This window comes from Zootermopsis nevadensis, unplaced genomic scaffold (genome assembly GCF_977971745.1).
Source record: "Zootermopsis nevadensis isolate Lab colony 2312 unplaced genomic scaffold, Znev_1.0 Znev_ptg000008l, whole genome shotgun sequence".
Classification (NCBI taxonomy): Eukaryota; Metazoa; Arthropoda; class Insecta; order Blattodea; family Termopsidae; genus Zootermopsis; species Zootermopsis nevadensis.
Genome location: NW_028259140.1, coordinates 6989551 through 6999126, shown reverse-complemented (window position 1 = coordinate 6999126; position 9576 = coordinate 6989551). Strand labels below are relative to the sequence as shown.

At 38.8% G+C, this 9576-nt stretch overlaps 1 protein-coding gene across 4 annotated transcripts in view; it reads right to left on the bottom strand.

Annotated features, from left to right (window-relative positions):
• Positions 1–2497: 2497 nt before the first annotated feature.
• The window catches only part of Aduk (unc-51 like kinase 3 homolog Aduk), a 17164-nt gene continuing 10085 nt past the window's right edge, over positions 2498–9576 (bottom strand). The window contains exons 9-10 of one of the 4 annotated variants that reach the window (XR_015534120.1): positions 3501–9157; positions 2498–3173 (exon numbers count right to left, since the gene is read on the bottom strand). The gene's annotated coding sequence lies outside the window, so the exon portion shown is untranslated. The remainder of the gene's footprint in view (positions 3174–3500; positions 9158–9576) is intronic. The other 3 variants (XR_015534122.1, XR_015534121.1, XR_015534123.1) reach the window with 3 other exon arrangements.

Genomic DNA, 9576 nt, shown 5'->3' with positions numbered 1-9576 from the left:
TGGAAAGCAATCAGTACCAATCCAAGAAATTCACAACTAAGGACACAACAAACAGCAGCATGCGTTGTGTATTGTACATAGCATATTATGACCGTATACTACTTAAAAATACAGAATTGTTTAGAAACCTATATTTCATTAGCCATTGAAACGTAACACAAGTTTTAAGCGCAGAAATGATCAACATAATCTAACTGAATATCGATAAAGTCCGGTGTTTATTTGTTAGGTTGCATATTAATTCCCACCAGACACAAAAAGAAATCCACCTCTGAGTTGTGCGATGTGCCAATAAATAAAAATCTAGAATAAGATTTTAAACACGAACTAAAGTGTTAAAAACGTACGAATTCCAACACCACCGATTTAAAAGGTTTTCAAACAAGTGGGAGAAACATTCGAATTTAAGTTATAATAACCCTCCTATACGTATAGAGCCGCATGTATTTCACCTTATATTTGACAGAGGTAGGCATATATTGGCACACAGTATGAAAATACGTTTACTTCTTTACTAACAGGATTTTTTAAAACATAATTGGTGGCATTTACCTCGATATTTATTACAAAATGAATGGGGTTACTTCCTTTAAAACGGCATCTAGTCTCTACTGACTTCAGCTCACTAACCTGATTTCTCGTAGAAAATATGAGCATGTAAAAATAAAGTGCACAGCAGGAAGTTTTTGGATTCTCCCGTTTTGTCCCTCAAATCTTCCTTTCTGTCGTTCAATTCAGCAGTTGCAGATAATTGTTAAACCACCATTCATTTATGCAGAATGGAGTTTATATTGAAGCCGGGTTTTTGAAATTATTGTATGTGATAAATACGGTCACGTGCAATTAAAATAATTAGTGATCAATAAAACAGACGTCGTTTTTCAAGAAAAATTTAGCACCATTGCATTACACTCAGGAGGGCCCGGGTTCGTTCGCAGCATACAGACCTGCAATTCTGACTGTGATTCTTCGTGATTTACCTCAGTGTCTCCAATCAAAATATGGGACAGTGCCTTGAAATAGTTCACAGACGCTTCCTTTCACTTCATAATCCAAGCATTAGAGATTTGAGGTTCTCATGGAGGTGAAAAGTCTAATGTGGTCTTCTGTGTTGTGACGTCGTGTTGTCTTGTAGGTAGTTGCCATCGTTTCGGAGGAACGTACCCTCGCTGAAGATGAATGCGATATTTTCCTCCGAAACGCTGTCATCAACCGAAAAGACAGCACAACGTCGCAACACAGATGACCGCAACTGGAATTCAAGTATCAGATGTTGTATTTCTCTTATTTACGCTGCAAGTAACTTAGATTACAAAGCATCAAATTATACTGTTTAATCAGAAAGGAGGGCCTGAGAAAGCCACGACGGGCTCAGTCAGTGATCCCTTCTTCGAGCCTAGATTTAAACCAGAAACTTCCGGAATACGAAGCAGGAGACTCTGTAGAACCTATTCGACTAAAATAGCTTAGTTAAATAATCCAATAATCAGCCATCTTTTTTATCATATATGCCTTGTATTCGGGATTTTTACACAGATCAGGAAGGCTGAAGAATGTATTGTGATTTTACCCGTCATTCACACGAGTGTGTTTGAAACGGTCTGTAGTCGCATTTCAATTGCAGTGATTCGTAAAAAAAAAGTAATGAAATAAAATCATGAAAGGAGATGAGAAATAGGTATTATGCCGTCTGGAGAAAGAAGCATCTATCTTCCAATAGGATTGCAACCTGCAGCCCGTAATTTAAGAAGAAAGATTGCCAGCGTCTATGCTCTTTAACGAGAACACCGAGAAAAGATGATTAGGTTAAAAACACTTAACCACAGTCTGATCCATATACCGTGTGAAACACGAAGCTATAAAATGTCGGGAATATGCATCACAGTCGTAGATATTAATCCAGGACCACTGTAGTTCACATACTGAACTCTGCTAATCACTCTGTACACGCCTTGAAGCTAGAGGATCATATTCAAGGAACAATCTAACAGGTTGAGAATTACTGTACCATATGACAAATTCTGTCGCCCCTACCGAGCTAGCCTACTAACTTCGTCGGTCTCACTCAGCTTGGCCTCGGCTCGCTGGGCCCCTAGCAATCCTGCAGTACAGTTTGAGCAGAACTATTGCAACAATTTGGCTACGACGCAGAGCTTGAGAGGAACACAATACAACTGCGATTCCTTATGATACAAATGCAAAGCTGCCTCTACCCTAAGCATCATGCCGTGAAAACGTATGGCTGAGGTGATGAAGGTGAATAGTTACCTCACACTCCTACCGCTTTACCTCCGGGGATGGCGTTCCAGGGCCTCACTCTCTGGATGGATGCTGGTTGGGCCCCAGAGTGGATGCAGTAACGAAGAGAAAAATCACTGCTCCTACTGGGAGTCGAAGTCTGATCGTCCAAGCCCCAGCCACTTATTTCAGTATCAGTAACAATTGTTATTCGATTTAAAGTACAGCAGAGTTGACAATGATAATGACAATAACTCAATTCAGTTCTTAAATTCAAGTCTTTATTTTAATGTGCTAGCCCACAGATACAACAGGTTACAGAATCAACACAATAAGATAAATTAAAAACAAAAACAGAAACTAAGAATAATTGAACACAAAATTAAATTAGCAATAGCATTGGTATAGGCTTGAGCACAAATCTCCTCCCATTTTAAAGAATACAAATGTAGCGGTTTAAAGAGAATTGAAGTTGTCCCACTATACGCCATGCAGGCGCTTGGGAGGAGTGGAAGTATAGCTCCTACTCTTTCTTGACCTCGGAGCTTACAAAACATAAATAATGTGTCTCTGTGTGTGCGCATGCTTGTCTTGGCGTTATAGCTCAACTTGAACCTTGGTATTATTCTAGAATATTTCTGCCAGATTTTGAGTCCTCTTTCCGACACTTGGTAGGACTCCTTTGACGGAGGTCCTTACTTATCAAGGCCTCTACCTATACAGGATAATGCAACATATAAGGAAGAGACAAACAACCATACCGCGAGTGGGATTCGAACCCTCTAACACTCAGTCTCTCTGTTCGAGTGGACAAGCCCCACGTCATACAACGCGGCCGCTGTGATCGGTAGACATAAACAATGCATTCTGAATCAAAGTGGGTACTACGTTGACTGATCCATTAACACAGGCGTTTTGCAGTCATAAAGTTAAACCTGAGGGAAAGGAAATATTTCAGTAGTTTTGCGAACAGAGCACCAACCAATGATAACAACATTTAATATCTTAAAACAGAACATCATGAATTGTATGATTTAATGTGAATTAATTTGTTTGCCACTGATGATGACCTCTTGAGGTCGAAACGCGTTTGACACTAAGTGTCTTTTCAAAGTGTAAACAGTTTTTGTTTGTATGCATGATTTTATATGCATCACAAGACTAAGATTCAAGATCACAAAAAATCGTTGTCCATATTTTAATTATATTTTCACGTTTTAAAGTAAGTCGTATTACCACTGGGTTGTAAAGAGTTTACTCACGTAAAGTTACGTATTGTGGTGCACGAAATGACACCACTTACACAAAAATTCCAGAAGATTCATTTGCTGAGAAGGTAGAGTATATACACAAAAAATAAATAGATCCCGAAGTTAATCTTACTTGCCTACTGAAAACAAACAAAGAGTTGAATACAGAATATGGAACATGAACGAGGCGTATGTCTAATCAGAAATATATCAGTTGATAATGACATTTGTCTTAATGTTTTATACATAGTTGCATATTTTAAGTAATTCAGTACATACAAGCACACATGTTTTAAATGTTATAATGCATTAACAATCGGGCCTTAATCAGTTTTAGTAACTGAAGAAAATGTATGAATATACACTTCAAAATATACTCAACAAAATTTAGTTGAAGCCTGACAGTAAAATCAATACTTCCTAAGGGGACACCAAACACTACGCTGCCAAGATGGCCATCCCTAAGTTCGTGTTCACTGATGTACATTATCGGTCTACTTATTGTTTTGCTTATCACTAAAACAATTGCGTTCATATCCTTCTGTGACTTCCGCAGACAAGTACTCACACTTTTATAGCTGTGTAATTTTTAAAGGATGCTGTCTCTGTCTTTTAATTTATACACACAATTTGTGAGTCGTATACCTCGACTGTAAGAAGCAGACATATTTGTTGGGAGTTGAATACTTGGCAGGAATTCCCCACTGCATCCAGAACACCATAGGACCGACATAAATGCATTGTATGAAGGTAAATAAGGTCAGAGAGTGAATCAGGTCACTGACATGTTTATTGTAATCGTTCCACGCGATTATTATTATTATTATTATTATTATTGTTATTATCTGTAATTGGCCTTCTGGCTGTTGATACAGCACACTAATAATAACTAATTAAATTATTATTTGAATTATTACTATTGTTTAATGAATGTGCCGTAGGTAAAAAAGTAGAATGAATCAAGTCATGTAGATAGAATTTTGCTATCAAAAGTCTTTTTGAATGAATCAGATCGCCGCGAAGGTACGGCAACTTCTCTGTCTCTAATGTTAAGCACATAGCCTGAACAGAATTTCGTAGGCGGTTGTAGACGGCTTAATAGCCAGGCTGGGTCCAGCTCCTTCACCGAATACATATAATAGTAACAGAATGACAGATACATTATGAAATTCAGTGACGTATTTCGGTTTGTTCTATGCATGTATCGCTAATACTGTCTCGTCTGTGCCCGGCTACTTCTGTTATTCTTACGTCACTGTCTTGAATCGAAACTAAAGCAATTTAGGTAGCATTGCTCTATTATTGTTGCGCTGGGTGAAACTGCTTCTGTGGAGAAATGGGCCACTAATGGGTCCACTCGTAAACCCTCAGTTCTGCAACTATCGACTACAAGTTTCTGAAGTTTATCTGACTCTTAATACCCACTTATGTTTAATGACAGCTAATTTTAAAATGGAAACTTCTTCTTGTGCGATGCAGTATAAACAAGTAAAATCTAACTGCACATATTTACATTAATTTAATCTAATTTAAATATTTTTATAAACACAAAGGAAACTAATTTCGGAGGTCATGCAGTTAATACACATTATCTTAGACCGGTCGCTCGCTGGAGCCAGAGGTTCGATTTTATCTCTGAGAATATTGTTTAAGCTTCTCCGTGTAGTTTAACCATACAAAGCACAACGTGGACATTATATGTCATTCTTGTTTTAACACAAATAGCTCTGAACTTTCCGCACAAATTATATTTGTGTATTTGGTATAATTTTCAGAATAAACAGCGACTATTTCCTTAAATGAAACCTGGCAGAGAGCTCTTTGAAGCTGCAGCTTGTCTAATAATATTTAGGAATTCTGTCCGTACCTAAGAAAAAACAGCACTTCGCCATCACAAAAAACAAGGTTAATGTTATTCAAGGAAATAATGGCCGTTTGCACTGAGAATCATACGTAACCCATCAATACAAAAGCCAGAGTTACTGATTGTTAAAGCAGGCGGTGTATATAGTTCCCACTGGGCTTCACACAGTCAAAATCGCTTTTTCCGTCTGTCCGTTTGTCGGCAAGTATAAAACAACTCGAAAATAGATAAAGGGATTTTGATTAAAATTCTTATTGGATAATTTTACAAAAAAAAAATTAAATTTTCATTTAGACCGGACAATTTTAACAGCCACCTTCTACTTTATTAATCCTATCTCAGCATTACAGAAGGCAACGTTTGCACTCTGTTAGTAAAATAATCTTCAAAAGACGATTTGTACCTAATGCGTTTGCCTACAGCTGCGCAGCGACGTCCATTTTAGCTGCAGTCGATACGTTTGGCGATCAAATTCGACCGAACAGCCAAACTCTTTATTGCTTTGACGGTGATGAGGATAAAGATGATAGATAGAAGGCCGAAGAAGATGAAAAGATTATATAAGCCTAAGGAATTATTTTCCTTTTGGACTATTTATTTTAAGCACACGACTCTGTCAAGCAAATAAATGATTCAATATAATGAGACAACATTAAACGTATCATCACTAGAATGACGCATATCAGGGTTCCGAAGAACTAAACAGTGTAGGTTTGAAGCCCCTCGTATATTATTAACAGATGTCTTTATAACATAAATATACCACGCAAAGTTCATTACCTTACTAAAATATTTCGAGCCGTCGTCTTACTGTTATTTTATATTTTTATAAAAAAAGGTCTTCATAGAAGTTAGATCTTCATAATTTCCTAAGATCAAGCATCGTACGAAACCACAATACCCTATGTTGAATGGCATAATGTTGCTTGACAAGTTCGCACAGACTCCATGTTGTTAATATCGACGATTGACAGTTAAAATGTGCGTAGGTGGGAAATTCTCTAGTGGCACAGAAGGCTCCTTTACATACTAAGTTTAATGAAAATCGGTCAGTTAGTGTCAAATATTGATAATTTGGGTGGAAGGGGCCGGACCGTCTAGGACGAAAGATACACCTGGTACTACCGGCTGGATGTAGTCCTAAAAATATAAGTGCCAAGGCGGTCTAGAACGCAGTTCTAAGTTGAAAAAAGTGGGCCTAAATCATAATAAAAGAGAGGATTTATCGCTAAACACAATAAGAAGCTCACGAAATGCACTCAGGCCTAGCTACTTAAAGGGGATGGCACTTTCTCCTCAAACCAAGAGGTCAGAATTAAACAAACTACAAGTTCCATACTTCGTACTATGTTTGATAGTACTGTTTTCAAAATAAGTACCAGGACGTTCACAGACACTCAGAAAGCAGCAATCAAGGCTCCGCCCTGAACCGCACTGACTCGACTCTAACCCTGTTTTTAACAAAAATTCAAGATACAACAATTTCTGAGTTGCAACTACAAAATATCTCGCGCGATCACGACGTAATCATTTTCTATTACCGTACATCCTCGATTTTAAGACGCACCCTTAATCTACTGGTAGGTTATCTATATCGATTCTTAGATGCCATCAAACGTAAGACGACCCTGATTTCAGAAGTTTTGAAATGTGAAGAAAGCGCGTCTTAAAATCGGGTAAATACGGTATCAGGTGCTCTTCACCGAATGGACCCGTACATATCTGTCTGTCTGTCTACAGCGTCTTTCCGCCGTCACGTGGGGGTTTACTCTCCCATGCATTCCTGCTCCTCCCCACCCCTCTCCTCACGGCTTTCACAATCCACACCCTTGGCATTGCTGCAATTGGACAGCCCTGGACTTCCACCGCCACAACTTAAGCCACCCCAGGAACTGCCCTCAAAGGGGCTAGGACACTTATAGGGCCTGCACACCACGGGGAAACCCTCGGTCTTTTCCACGTAGGTATGCTCAGAATCCGGCATGCCACCCACCGAGGTTTTACAAACCCAGGCCATTCCCCAGCATGCATTTTCAGTGTGGCCAAAAACCCTGCGCTTACTGTTCTAGTGGCTTTGGTCCCGGGTTTCCTTTCCCGTACCCTGCCCATTCGATAATTAAAAATTCATATCTTTGACCTCGCTCGGTTTACGCACACCCGGAATACCACCATTAGGATTTAGACCAACCCCTGGACGGGCGAAAAGAACACGTCTGGAATGTTAGCGTACTCGAAAGAGTACATTTTTCTAATCTTATATGATCCTAACCTTGTTCTAATAACAGTCTTACATACTTCACAATATCACTACACAAAACTTCAGGATCCTACTTTGAATTGCGTCACTGTTATTATCATCTAACAGGTTTACACGAGCGCCATATCGGTATTGCTGATGACAGTTGCCAGTCAATCTTTATTATCGATATTCACAGTTGAACCATGGACACAGACAAACGCGTAGATGGACAACAGGTTTCCGAAACACTTTGGAAACTCTGAAAAGGTCGTGGAATTAGACTATTAATTTTTCCACAATGTTTAACCAACTCTATAATACAGAAACATCGTTGAAATGTTATATGCGGAGACCAAGAAATCCCTACTTTTATAAAGCCCTTAGGTTCATCACCGTGTTATAAAGCACATGGATTAAATATATTTTACCAGTTACAATAAAACCTGCAACAGGGAAAGTCTTCCATTATCTGTGCGCTGTTTTATGAACCCATATGTTTAAGAACGATGTTAACGAGCCAGGTGAAGTTTCTAAAGGTTAGAGCCTACCCTCTTAGTCTATGCCTGGAGACCCCTCGAAGGGTAGTACAAAGCAACATGCTATCATCTTCAAAGGAAAAAAGAAATCATCTCACTAGTGGGTGGCTTAGAAGGTTGAACTTTCAACCAGTTCCAAGCATTATGAATGACAGATTATAAACAAGACTGAACGCGTGAGAGATGCACGATTCGAAAGGCAATATCGCCAATTCCCATTTCGTGCACATTCAGCTGTGAACCTGTCTCCGTGGGAGAATCATCGGCTTGTCACGTAAGGTAAAGATTCGTTGTAACGTAAAGATACTTCAAGTGACATCTCTCCGCAATTCAACAAACTTCATTCCTGGTCGATACATAAATGCTTCGATCTGTATTATCTACAGAACATGGCTACGATCATTGGTCGAATGCAGTTACACGCAGTTCAACTATCATTTTTAGAGTACTCGACTATATTCGATTACATAGTAGAAAACAGCTGCGATGTGAAAATTTCTTTCATTATCGGAATGGGTCAGGGGTGCCAATTTCGGACCCTCAGTCACCCTTCCTATTGCAATTGTATTGTAACAAAAATAAAATGCTGCTGTTGTACATTATTTTTATAGTCCTCAAATTTTAGTGGCTTGGCAGCACGTTCTTTGCCATACTGGATCATTCACCACTGGCTACTAGCTTTTATACCTATCACAACAAAAAGCCATTTTATAAACATTTTCAACTAACAGTTGCAAAAATGTGCCTGTTCGCTATGCCATGTAAAAATTCAAGAATAACTGAACAGAGTTTAATAAAATTTTATATTGGATAGTTTTACTATAATTGTTGATGTATTCCAGTTTTAGTTTAATTTGGATAAAATAACTAGCACTTCACATGTAGAACTCACACACATTTCTGCATGTGGAGAATCCCCAGGCATCCTTGGTTACTATCACTGTTATCTTGGGGAATCCCTAGCCACCCATACATCCAAATTATGGGATTCCTCTGTGATGACACACACCACCACCAGTCAGACAGGCACCTGACACAAAACAGCCATACTACATGTTTCCAGCAAAATGGTGTCACATCTCACACTGCAAGATAACTGTCTTATGGGTTGCTGCACAATGTAGTATGGTAGAAGTTTTACTGGTAGCAAGAACCCCTGAAATAGCAGCAAACTTCTACCAGAATACATGGCACAACAACTAACTAGACAGTCATCATCAGTATCGTATATGTCTTCAGTTATTTTTTAGGGTGTATCCAATACATCACTATTTCAGACGCGGGCCATCACTTTGAATGAAGTTGTGGAAAGAATCAGAAAAAGTGATTAAGGCTTTACCACAAAGGGTCTTAAAATGTGCAACAATTTCTTAAAAGTGCATTACTGTGGAAAAGGGCCACTTACTTACTGCATGCTATTTTCCACATACACACACACTTTATGGCCCA